Source organism: Rattus rattus, chromosome 5 (assembly GCF_011064425.1).
Source record: "Rattus rattus isolate New Zealand chromosome 5, Rrattus_CSIRO_v1, whole genome shotgun sequence".
NCBI classification, from domain to species: domain Eukaryota; kingdom Metazoa; phylum Chordata; class Mammalia; order Rodentia; family Muridae; genus Rattus; species Rattus rattus.
The window spans coordinates 55,432,044-55,444,780 of record NC_046158.1 but is presented as its reverse complement, the minus strand read 5'-3'; the positions used below and the strand labels follow the sequence as shown (position 1 = coordinate 55,444,780).

Here is a 12,737-nt window from a genome sequence, read left to right as displayed (position 1 = left end):
GTCAGTCTAAGTAGAAGGTATAGCATTGTTCCACAGGGGCCCAAAACAAGTAACATGGAATAATAAAACTATTTAAATTGGCACCAAAAAAAATGCTACAGAAACAAAGTAAATTATACAAAGACTCAAGACATCTAAAAACTGGTTATTCAAAAATAACAACAAACAAAAGATTGATTAAACCCTTGGCCCAACTAAGTAAAAGAAAGAAAAAATAGGAAGAAAGGGAGAAAAGAAGGAAGAATGAATGAAAGGAAGGCAGTCAAATTAACAGAAAAAGAAATTCATGGAGACACATAACAACAGACAAGAAAGGAATTCAGAACATTATATGAGGATGCTTTTAAATCTATAGTCTATTAAGATAGAAAATGTCAAAGAAATGTTTGAATTCATCCAAACTATCAAAGTTAAACTAAAAAGAGATCATCAATTTGAACAGACCCCTAAAAAATAAGGAGATGAAAGTTGTAATAAAAAACCTTCTGACTAAAAAAAGCTAGGTCCAGATGGACTCACAGCAGAATGCTCCCAGACTTTTAAAGAAGATATACAACCAGAACATCTTAATTTGTAAAAAAAAGGAAAAGAAGGAATGCTTCCAAATTTATTCTATGAAGCCCATGTTTCTCTGTTACCTAAGCCACATAAAGACACAAGAAAAAACAAAACTAGAGACCAATATTACTGGTGAATATAGATTTAAACATCTTCAATAAATACCTCAAAACTGAATGCAAGTATAATATTTGAGGTGCAGGGAGAGTTCAAAACACATGAGGAAAAAATGCAAAGAATTGTATGCATGTAGACTTAAAGACAAAGGAAGCATACTCATCTCAACAGATATAGAATAGACCCTTGGCAAAAAGAAAAGAGGTTTTATGATAATAGATCTAGAGAGGGCAGCACTGGAGGAGACATGCTTCGGCATAAGAAGGACTAAACATGATAAATCCACAGCCAATATCATCCTAAATGAAAAGCAACTTAAAGCGATCCCATGAAAGTTAAGAATGAGACAGTTTTGTTTTCTGCCTGTGCCCAGAGCTGAAAGCCAGTTGCCAGGAGTATCGACACACCTGAGAGCAGAAGACCAACTTTTCTGCTTCAAGCATCCTGCCCGGTGGCCTCAGGATACACAAAGGCAGGAGCACTCTGGGACAGGACATTTCTGGTTTCTGCCTGCACCCAGAGCTGAACAGCTCCCATAACTCTCTGTACCCAAATCCCACAGGGGAGAGAGCTGGACTCTCAGAAGTGCAGATAATCCTGAGAGCTTAGGGGAGATGTCCACTTCTGCTCACATTCCTGGCCCAAGAGGAACCTGCGTAGTACCCTCAGGATACAGGAACCTAGGAGCAGTCAGAGGCAGGACCCTTCTGATTTCTACCTGAGCCCAGAGCTGAAAGCCAGTCACTAGGAGCACTGACACACCTGAGAGCAGAGGTAAGACCAATTCTTCTGCTCCAACTAAACCACCTGGAGCCTTCAGGACGCACAAACCCAGGAGCAGCTCTCTGCTCCCAGATCCAGTGGAAAGAAAACAGATTTACAGGAGTGCTAACACACAGACTTATAGGAAGCTCAAGTCACTGTCAGAGACAGCAAGACAAGCTAAGACCATAGACAATCTGATGGCAAGAGGCAAGCACGGGATCCTAAGCAACAGAAAATAAGACTACTTGGCATCATCAGAGCCCAATTCTCCCACCAAAGCAAATACTAGGTATCCCAACACACCAGAAAGGCAAGATTTGGATTTAAAATCACATCACTAGTAGAAGCCCTTAAAGAGGAAATGCAAAAATCCCTTAAAGAATGACAGGAAAACACAAACAAACAGGTGAAGTAATTGAACAAAACCATCCAGGATCTAAAAATGGAATAGAAACAATAAAGAAATCACAAAGGGAGACAACCCTGGAGATAGAAAACCTAGGAAAAAGATCAGGAGTCATAGATGCAAGCATCAACAACAGAATACAGAGGTAGAAGAGAGAATCTCAGGGGCAGAGGATACCATAGAAAACATTGACACAACCATCAAAGATAATATAAAATGCAAAAAACTCCTAACTCAACATTCAGGAAATCCAGGACCTAATGAGAAGATTAAACCTATGGATAATAGGTATAGAAGAGAGTAAAGATTCTCAACTTAAAGGGTCAGTAAATATCTTCAACAAAATTATAGAAGAAAACTTCTCTAACCTAAAAAGAGATACCCATAATTATACAAGAAGCCTACAGAACTACAAATAGATTGGTCCAGAAAAGAAATTCCTCCCATCACATAATAGTCAAAACACCAAATGCACAAAACAAAGAAAGAATATTAAAAGGTCAAGTAACATATAAAAGTAGGCCTATAAGAATTATACCAAACTTCTCACTAGAGACTGTGAAAGCCAGAATATCCTGGGCAGATGTCAGACAGTCCCTAAGAGAACACAAATGCCCACCCAGGCTACTATATCCAGCAAAACTCTCAATTAAGATGGAGAAACCAAGAAATTCCATGACAAAACCAAATTTACAAAATATCTTTACACAAATCTAGCCCTAGAAAGGATAATAGATGGAAAACTCCAACTCATGGAGGAAAACTACACCCAAGAAAATGCAAGAAAGTAATACCCTTGCAATGAAACCAAAAGAAGAGAGCCACATAAGCATAATTCCACCTCTAACAATAAAAATAACAGGAAAGGATAATCTCTATTTCTTAATATCTCTTAACATCAAGGGACTCAATTCCCCAATAAAAAGACATAGAGTAACAGACTGGTAATGTAAAGAGGACCCAGCATTTTGTTGCACACAGGAAGCACACCTCGTTGACAAATACAGACACTATCTCAGAGTTAAAGGCTGGAAAACAATTTTCCAAGCAAATGGTCCCAATAAACAAGCTGGAGTAGCCATTCTAATATCGAATAAAATCGACAATCGACTTTCAACCAAAAGTTATCAAAAAAGATAAGGAAGTACACTTCATATTCATCAAAAAAAAAAAAAACAAAAAAAAACCCCACCAAGATGAGAACTCTCAATCCTGAATATCTATGCTCCAATTGCAAGGGCACCTTCATTCATAAAAGAAACCTTACTAAAGCTCAAAGCACACATTGCACCTCACACAATAATAGTGGGAGATTTCAACACCCCACTCTCATCAATGGACAGATCATGGAGATAGAAACTAAACAGAGACATAGAGTAACTAACAAGTTATGAACCAAGTAGACTTAACAGATATTTATAGAACATTTCATCCTAAAACAAAAGAGTATACCTTCTTCTCAACACCTCATGGTACCTTCTCCAAAATTGACCATATAATTGGTCACAAAACAGGCCTCAACAGATGCAAAAAGGTTGAAATAAACCCATGCGTCCTATCAGATCACCAGACTAAGGCTGGTCTTCAACAACAACAACAACAACAACAAATGACAGAAAGTCCATATATACATGGAAGTTGAACAATGCTCTACTCAATGATAACTTGGTCAAGGAAAAAGACTTTTTAGAATTTAATGAAAATGAAAGCACAGTGTACCCAAACTTATGGGACACAATGAAAGCAGTGCTAAGAGGAAAACTCATAGCCCTGAGTGGATCCAAAAAGAAACTGGAGAGAGAATACCTTAGCATCTTGACAGCACACTAAAAGCTCTAGATCAAAAAGAAGCAAATATACCCAAGAAGAGTAGATGGCAGGAAATAATCAAACTCAGGGTTGAAATCAATCTATTTAGAAACAAAAAGAACTATACAAAGAATCAACGAAACCAGGAGCTGGTTTCATTGAGAAAACCAGCAAGATAGATAAACCCTTAATCAGACTAACTAGACCCATGGCCCCAGCTACATATGTAGCAGAGGACGGCCTTGTTGAGCACTAATGGGAAGAGAAGCCCTTGGTCCTACCAAGGCTGGACCCCCAGTGTAGGGGAATGTCAGGCAGGGAGGCAGAAAGGGGGGTTGTTTGGGGAGAGGGAACATCCTTATAGAAGAAGGGGGAAGAAAATGGGATAGGGGCTTATGGGCAGAAAACCAGGAAAGGGAGTAACATTTGAAATGTAAATAAAATATATCCAATAAAAAAGAGAATGAGATATTTTTCTACTCATAGATTGCTGTCTGTAAGCAGGTGAGGGTAGGAGAAAAACAAGGCTAGAGCTTGTGATTGGACAGTAGAAAAGAAAGTGTGGGCTGAGAGTTTTTGAGAGGTGGGAAAGATAGGTGAGAGGGGAGAAGGAAGATGGAGGAAGAGAAGGATGACCCAGATCTGTGTGGCTTTAAATAGCCACAGGTAGCTATGAATATCATATAAGGGATAGTTTATTACAGGACAATTTGTTCAATGTAAATGGGTAGTTTATATCATTATCAATTGGCTCTGAGTTTTTGTTTGGGCATTTTGTGGATTGAGAATTTACTGATAAAAATCTGACTGATAAATTACAAGCCTCGAGAGTTTTTGTTTTACCGGGTTACAGGGATTTGTGACAGCTAACCATGCAATGGGCGGTTGCTATATGGGGCTAGCCATGGGGGTAGCAAAACCACTGGGACCAGAGAGTAGCTGGCATTAGCGTGGGATGCTGCATCCTTTTTTATTATTTAACTCAACATGCGCTAATCCCGTTCTTTTAATATGTCTTTAAGCACTAGCTAGAGCAAGAAAACAGGAGTAGGAAATTAAGTGGTTATAAATAGGACAGGAGAAAGTTGAATTATCCTCCCTGCCAGGAGATATTTATATATAAGAAATCCCAAAACTTTCATCAAAAATGTTTAGAAATGATTAACAGCTTGAGCAAAGTGACAGGACACAAAAATCCACTTTCTGTATTTCAATAACACACTGAGAAAGATATTGTAAGAACACTGTTATTCACAATAGCCTTAGCCTTAAGAATATCAAGGAATAAACCTAATCAAGGGGGTAAATGAAAATAAAACTTTAGATCTCTAAAAAGCTTGAGAAGGACTTTAGAAGATACAAAGACCTCCCAAGCTCGTGAATTCTTTAGATGAATTGTGAAAATGATTGTACTGCCAACAGCAACTTATAAATCCAGTGGAACTGCAATCAAAACTCCCATCGCATTCCTCACAGAAGTAGAATGAAAATCCCAAAATTCATATGAAGGCACAAAGACCCCAGATAAGCAAAGTGACCCTAAAGAAGAAGAACAATGAAGGAGAATTACCACAGCAGGTTTCCTTCTATGGTGCAGTCCTGCAGTAATAAAAAAAAAAGTACAAAACAGACATGTAGACCAACGGAACACAGTAGAACATGCAAACATGAGTTTACATAATTACAGCTGTCATATTTGAAAAAGATGCCACAAAATGCAAACTGGAGAAAAGGCAGCACCTTCAACAAATGATGCTGGAAAACTGAATGAATGATGACATGTGGAGAAATTAAAATAGACGTGTGTGTGTGTGTGTGTGTGTGTGTGTGTGTGTGTGTGTGTGTGTGTGTGTTCATGCACAAGAACATCAAGTGGAACATAGACCTCAATGTGAAATCTGAAATGCTGAGATTTTGCTAGAAGAAGACATAAGAATTACGCTACAAGCTATAGATTACAGAAGTGGGCTCCTGCATAGGACTCCCTTTGCTCAGGAATGAGGCCAATAATTGGCAAATGGCTCCTTGTAATGCCAAACACCACTGTACAACAAAGAAAACAATCGAGAGAAGAGGAAGCTCACAGACTGGAGGAGTAATTTTTGCCAGCTGTACATCTGATAGATGTTTATAGAAATGTAATATACAAAGAAATCAAAAGAAAATCAAGAAAACTAGGGACCCAATGGAAACAATAGGCAATTGACATGAACAGTGAGTTCACGAAATAAGAGATTAAACTGGCTAAGAAATCCCAATGTTCAACATCCTTAGCAATTAAGAAAATACGATCTAAAACTACTTTGAGATTTCATCTTATGCTAATCATTAGAATGTTTAAGATTTAAAAAATGACAACAAATGCTGGCAAGAATGTAAGAGAAAAGAAACCCTCATTGATATTGATAGGATTGAAACTGATGCAAACCAATGGAAACTGTGGAGAATCCTCAAAAAGCGTTTTCAGAAGTATGTCACCTATGTAACCCAGCTTTCCCTTGGCATATGCACAAAAGACACTCTACTCCACAGATGCATGCTCAGCCATGCTGATTAACATTCTATTTACAATAACTAGGAAGTGGAAACAACCAATAGACCCTTCAACTGATGGATGGATGGATAATGATAATGTGGTACATACACACAATGGATTTTTATTCCGCTGTCAAGAAAAATGAAAGAATGAAATTTAAAGGTAAGTGGGTAGAAGTGAAAAATGTTATACTTAGTTAAGTAGCCTGGACCCAGGAAAACAGAGTCCTCGTGATTTATTTGTGGATCCTAGCTCTGAATCTTTAGATGTGAGAGCATATAACCTAAAGTAAACACAAAAGCAAGAAAAATAGAAAGAAACTGCGATAGAAGGGTGGGAAAAAGAGCTCTAGAGAGGGTGAGTAAGCATGGACACTAATGGGGGAGAAATGTAGAAAGGGGAGAGTCTAACTGTTGAGAGGGGAAAGGATAATACACAGAGAGGAGAGAAGAAAAGGCGATAAGGAAATACTACTTTGTAACCTATTTAAATGTATATATACATATAGATGTGTATATATAGCATGGTGTGTGTGTACATTGAATTGCCTTAAATAAAATTATGTCACATGAGGTAACAATGCTCCCCTAAAAGCCATAGACTGTCTCAAAGAAATAGAGTTTTCAGTTCTCATAGCATCAGAAGCCGCTAGGCAGTTGCCATGGTTCAAACCACAAAGATGATTGGCCCAGCAAGCTATATCCAATGATGCAATCATAGCACTTATACCTTGAGTTATCCAACAGTTGCCTAATTGTGTCTAAAGCCTTCTCAGCACAAAGGAATTCATGCCCAGCTACTGTAAACATATGGCAGAATCGGTGTGGTAGCCAGCAGCATGCATGGCGGCTGGAGCGGGGAGCAGAGCAATCACATCTCCAACCATAAACCTGAAGAAGAGAGATTGAACGAGAAGTGAGGTGAGACTACACTTTCAAAGCAAGGTCCCAATGGGATAGACATACTTCCTCCAACAAAACTGTACTTCCCTAGAGGTTTCCTAAGGAACAGCACCATAGACTGGGAACCAAGTAGTCAAATACCTAAGCTAATAGAGGACAAATTTCAGTTAAACCACGAAAGGTGTTTACCCAAAATGATACATCTGATACTTCTAAAAACAAAACAAAAGAAAGCAAACTCTATACTTAATGCTCAGGAAATATTGAGTAAGAAGGGGCTGTAAAAACTGTGAAACCTGGAGGACCGAGACACACGCTGTGAAATAGCATAGAAGCTGTACTTACGACATCTCAACAATATGATCGCCTTAAAAAGACCTTCAGTTGTGGACGGGAGAAATCTCACTAGGTTTCACTCTTAGATAAAGATACAGACAATAAACAGCTTCCAAGATAAGGAAAATAGGTTTGCTTGAGGGATGAGCTCCCTAACAAATGAACAACACTAAAAAAAAACACTAATTAGGCTCAGTGGGGGGATGTGTGTCTCTGTGTGTGTGCATGTGTGTGTGTGTACGCATGTGCAAAATATGAGTGTATATAGATCTATGGATTACATGTAAGTAATGATAAAGAGAAAGGTGTCAGTAGTTTAAAAGGGAGCAGGGGAAATGGGAGAATTTAGGTGGGGAAGGATAGGTGAAAATGATGTAAATACAATACTGTGTGTAAAGAATTTTAATCCAATAACAAGGCTGCTCTGGCAAGAGATCACATTTGAAGATATGATCTGGCCAGAATGAAAGCACGCCCTGGATTATAATATGATCAAACTGGAATGTAAATGCACCCTTGTTACACACCTTTAATCCCTAATAATGAAGTTTGTAGAAGGAAGCAGCCATGTTTGAAAGCGATGCCTAATTAAGGGCAGAAAAGTGATGAAACAGAATGATTTGACAGAATGAGTCAAAGATAGGATATGCCCAACTCACAAGAAAACAGCATATGGAAGAGAGGTTACTTAAGATTCAGAGAAAGAGAAAGGCCAGTGAGTAGTGAGAGAGTGTGTGTGTCTGTGTGTGACTGTGTATATCTGTGTGTGTGTGTGTGTGTGTGTATCTGTGTTTCTGTCTGTATGTATGTAAGTGTGTATGTTTGTATATATAAGTGTGTGTCGTGTATATAAGTGTGTGTATGTATTTGTGTATCTGTGTGTGTGTGTGTGTGTGTGTGTGTGTGTGTGTTTTACTAGGACAGAGTTTACAGAAATAGGTTTTAGAACAAGCTAGACAAAGGTGAAGATAGAATGAGTCAGAGACTGAGAAAAGGTCAGAAGATTTTAACATATTACCAAAGGCAGTATGAGGCCCAGCAGAGCAATTTAGTCAGAAGCCAAAAGAAGTCAATTGAGTTAGTGAGCTTGGAATATTAGATTGTATGGAGGCTAGAAGCTTCCAGGCCTAGGCCTAGAGATAGTCAGAATGGAGAGAAATGCTCTGGGTTCAGCTCAAACAATGTATTACCACAGCGTGGGTACGGCTCTCATCTCATCATTTCTTCTGAGGAAATAAAAATGGCATTCACGCTGGCATCTGAAAGTCTCAAGCCTCAATAAAAACTTTAAATTATAAAAACATCAAATTAATTTTCAAGCAAAGCTATTGCCTAAATAGAAAAAAAAGTATGCCCCCTTGGTGGACTCTTACACAGTCCCAAAATAATATTATCAGAGTAAATGAAAGGTGCTCGTGATAAAGCACACATTAAGGCAAAAACAAGTTATAAAACAATATATAGGAGGTTATTTTTGTAATAGGTACATGTAGAAAAACATTATTAACAAACTCGTATTTGCTTACTAAGTTGAAGAAGAGGAGAGGAGAGGAGGAGGAAAAGTAGGAGGGGGTGCAGAGAAGGGTATCATCCTTGGCAACAGGAAAGTTTTCTTGTGTTTGAGCAGGTGTTGCAGTGAATCTAGGATATTAACATGTGATGGTCTCGTGCACTTGGGCTAGTGATTTACAGAGTCACATCCTGATTTAATAGAGTGCAGGAAAGGATTGTTGTTACACCAACTAAAAAGGATCATAAAATAGTAATGAATGTTATGAAACATTCTGAATATTTCATTTGAAGACAGGCTATCAGATTTATCTTAAGCATAAAGAGCATATAGACAATAAATCAAGGCCCAAGATGTAGGGTAGAAGCTCACAGTTGGCGACACCATTTACATGTTGGCCACGGCTATCTCTGAGTGTTTGCAATTTCAATCAAGTCACAATCCAGTTAAGACCAAGGGGGAAAGGTTGAATTTAAAACACACTTCAGGAGGATCAACAAGGGATTTCTAAGGTAGATTTTTTTTGAAGCTAAGTTGACTTTATCGAAAATTTTTATTGACCTTATTAAATACTCAACACTATAAGCAATATTTATCATAAGTTTGTTATAGATCCTAAAATTGGATAATGAGCAGAGTCTCATATCGATGAATCTCGCATATAACCATCAATCACACTAGATGTTAATACACAGGCCTTTCCCAAGGCAATTTCCGGTCTGGAATTTTTGTAGTTGGTTTGAAGTTAGCTGCTCACTCTGTCAGATACACTTGATTTCTGCAGCAGAACCATAGAAGAGGTTCCTCCTATCTATGATGATAGAAGTTTTCTTCTCATTTTGAGAAGGGCTAAAAGCAAGCTCCTTAATTCTTCAAGATTAATATTTTCTTCTTCCTTATCACTATCAAGGTATAAAAATGCTACTTAAATATAGAGGTAAAATATCTTTAAACATATTTTTGCTTATTCTTCTATCAATAAGAATTGAAAGTAGGGGCTTATTCAGTTATTTGATCAATCACCTAAAAGCATTTCAGTTTCTTCCTCCGTGCCTATATCTTGCTGTTTTCATATATATATATGTGTGTGTATATATATATATATAATATATATACATATGTATACACACACATATATATATATGAACTGTCTCTACCCTTTAGAACAGTTTGCTACAGGAAAGGGTATTTAATGTGTGCTTTGTGAGGGAATATATATATATATATATATGTATATATATATGTGTGTGTGTGTGTGTATATATATATATATATATATATATATATATATCAGAGTTTAGAGATCAGCAATAGCATTGAAGAGAAAAACATATCAAAGTTGAAAGCTACCTAAACAATGGGGAAAGTCATAGAATAGTAAGGTGCAGACAAAGAGGGAAAATACATGATCTATCTGAAAAGTTGAGAAAAGCTTGTAATGGCTGAAACATGTATATGGGGTTTTAAGTTAACATAAAAGGAATGGATTGTTTAAGTTGCTTTTGGTAGGATCCCCATATTTTACTACATTAATCCTACCTATTCATGGGCATAGAAGTTGTCTTCATCATCTGGTGACTTCAGTTTCTTCTTCAATGTATTAAAGTTTTTAATCATTCAAGTATCACTTGCTCAATTAGGGTAACCACAGGAATATTTATATTATTTGAGGCCATTGTAAAAGGTGTTATTCCCCTGATTTCTTTCTCAGTCCATCTATCACTTGTATATAGGAGGGCAACTGATTCTTTTGTGATTTAACTCTTTATTTCAGATACTTTGCTGAATGTGTTTATCAGCTGTAAGATTTGACGGTGGAATTCTTATGGTCACTTTATGTATACTATCATAGCAACTGCAAATAAAGATATTTTGATCCCCTTGATCTCCTTCAGTTGTCCTACTGCTATAGCTAAGACTTCATGTGTATGTACTACATTGAATAGATGAGGAGAGAGTGGACAAGTTAAATACTTGCATGATCAAAGCTTTTCATTTGTGGGGGATGGAGATGAAAGACAGATCTTCATGCTTGCATAGCAAGTGCTCCAAAGATGGGGCTACCTCCTCGACCTCCCCACAGGAGGCCATATTTTTTAAGTGAATTAGTAATGTGCTAATTTAATCCTATACATATAAATATATATTTCACTAGGATAGTGGCAACAGCTAAAGTACTGAATATCAGGAAAAAACTCTGAGGGTAAAACAAAAGAAGTCTATGAATTGTTAGATAATCCAGGAAGAGTCCTGCAGTCCAAGGACCAGATTTCAGCAGGAAATGCAGCTGGAAAAAACACCCCCTGGAAGGCAAAGCTGCCATCTCCACTAAGGTCACCAGCTGCATACTTCAGTTGTTATAGGAAGCAACAACGTCTTTCACCATGAAATTTGGGGAGACTGCTTTCATTGCACCCCAATGTGAAATGATTACAATTGAATGGGTGTGCTGAAGCGTAGCAACTGGATCTTTTCTCAAAAGGAACCCTGGTGTAAAGGAGGGATTTAAGTTTTATCCACCAAAAGTAAAGACGTTCCTCAAGGATGATGCCAGTAACGACCCACAGTGGTCTGCAGAGCAATTCATCACTGCAAAATATTGTTTCGCTGGACTGGTTATAGGACAGACTGAAGGGGACATCATGAGTCATACCACATAAGCTATTTTTGAAATTCTGGAGAAATCCTAGCTGCCCCAGAACTGTACTCTGATCGATAAGAAGATTGAATTTGGCATTGATATAACCACCAAAGAGATTGTTTTTTGCTGATGTCATAGATAATGATTCCTGGACACTGTGGCCATCAGGAGATCGGAGCTAGCAGAAAGACATAGTCTTACCGGGATCTAGAAGAAGTAACTCCAGAAGGACTCCAGATGGGAAAGAAAAACTCTGAGTGGGTTGCAGACCGAGTGGGGTTGCTTTTCAAGTCACACAGTCAGTGCAAGGTAGTAGTGCTAATGGGTTCAACCTCTGACCTTGGTCACTGTGGAAAAAATTAAGAAGACTTGTGGAAATTTTGGGATTCCGTATGAACTTAGAGTAACATAAAGGACCAGATGAAACATTGAAGATTAAAGCAGAATATGAAGGGGATGGCATATCTACTGTATTTTTTGCAGTGACCAGCAGAAGCAATGGACTAGGCCCAGCGATGTCTGGTAATACTGCATATCCAGTTATCAGCTAATCACACCAGAATGGGGGTGCTCAGGATATGCCCAGTGGTATTGGCTGTTCAACTATACTTTCTCCAGAAGGATCAGCTCAGTTTACTGGTCAGATATTTGGGTTAAACAACCATTTGGTGTGGTCCAAACTTTGAGCGACCATATTGAACACGTGGATATCCTTACAGCGGGCTGATAAGAAAATCAGAGAATGCAGTTTGTAATAAAGCAACTTAATTTGTAAGAGAGAAGTTACATATTCCTAGTTTGGATTTAAAAAAAAATCAAGCAAAGTGACTTCACATCAGAGAAAACAATCCAGTTTACTAATGAGCAAATGGTCCTCAACATTTATGAGTTGGTACATTGTCAGTGGATATCATTAATATTCTCTAGTTCTACATAGTGACAATTCCCTGTAACCTTAGCACTCCAGAGGCTGAGGCAGCAGGATCACTAAATTCAAGGCCAGACTGGACTGTGTATTGAGATCCTGTATTTGCTGGGCAGGGAATCTTTATAGTTAGTAAATTACATATCACCGTCTGTATAGTCATTATTGGGTAAATATGTAATTATGAAACAGAAGTAATGCATGTGCAGTTCAAGAACCAGTGTGGCTCTCT

General features: G+C 38.0%; 1 pseudogene; it reads left to right on the top strand.

Moving 5' to 3' along the window:
• The first annotated feature begins 7,029 nt into the window (after window positions 1-7,029).
• On the top strand, window positions 7,030-12,335 carry LOC116900843 (annotated as a pseudogene).
• Window positions 12,336-12,737: the final 402 nt, after the last annotated feature.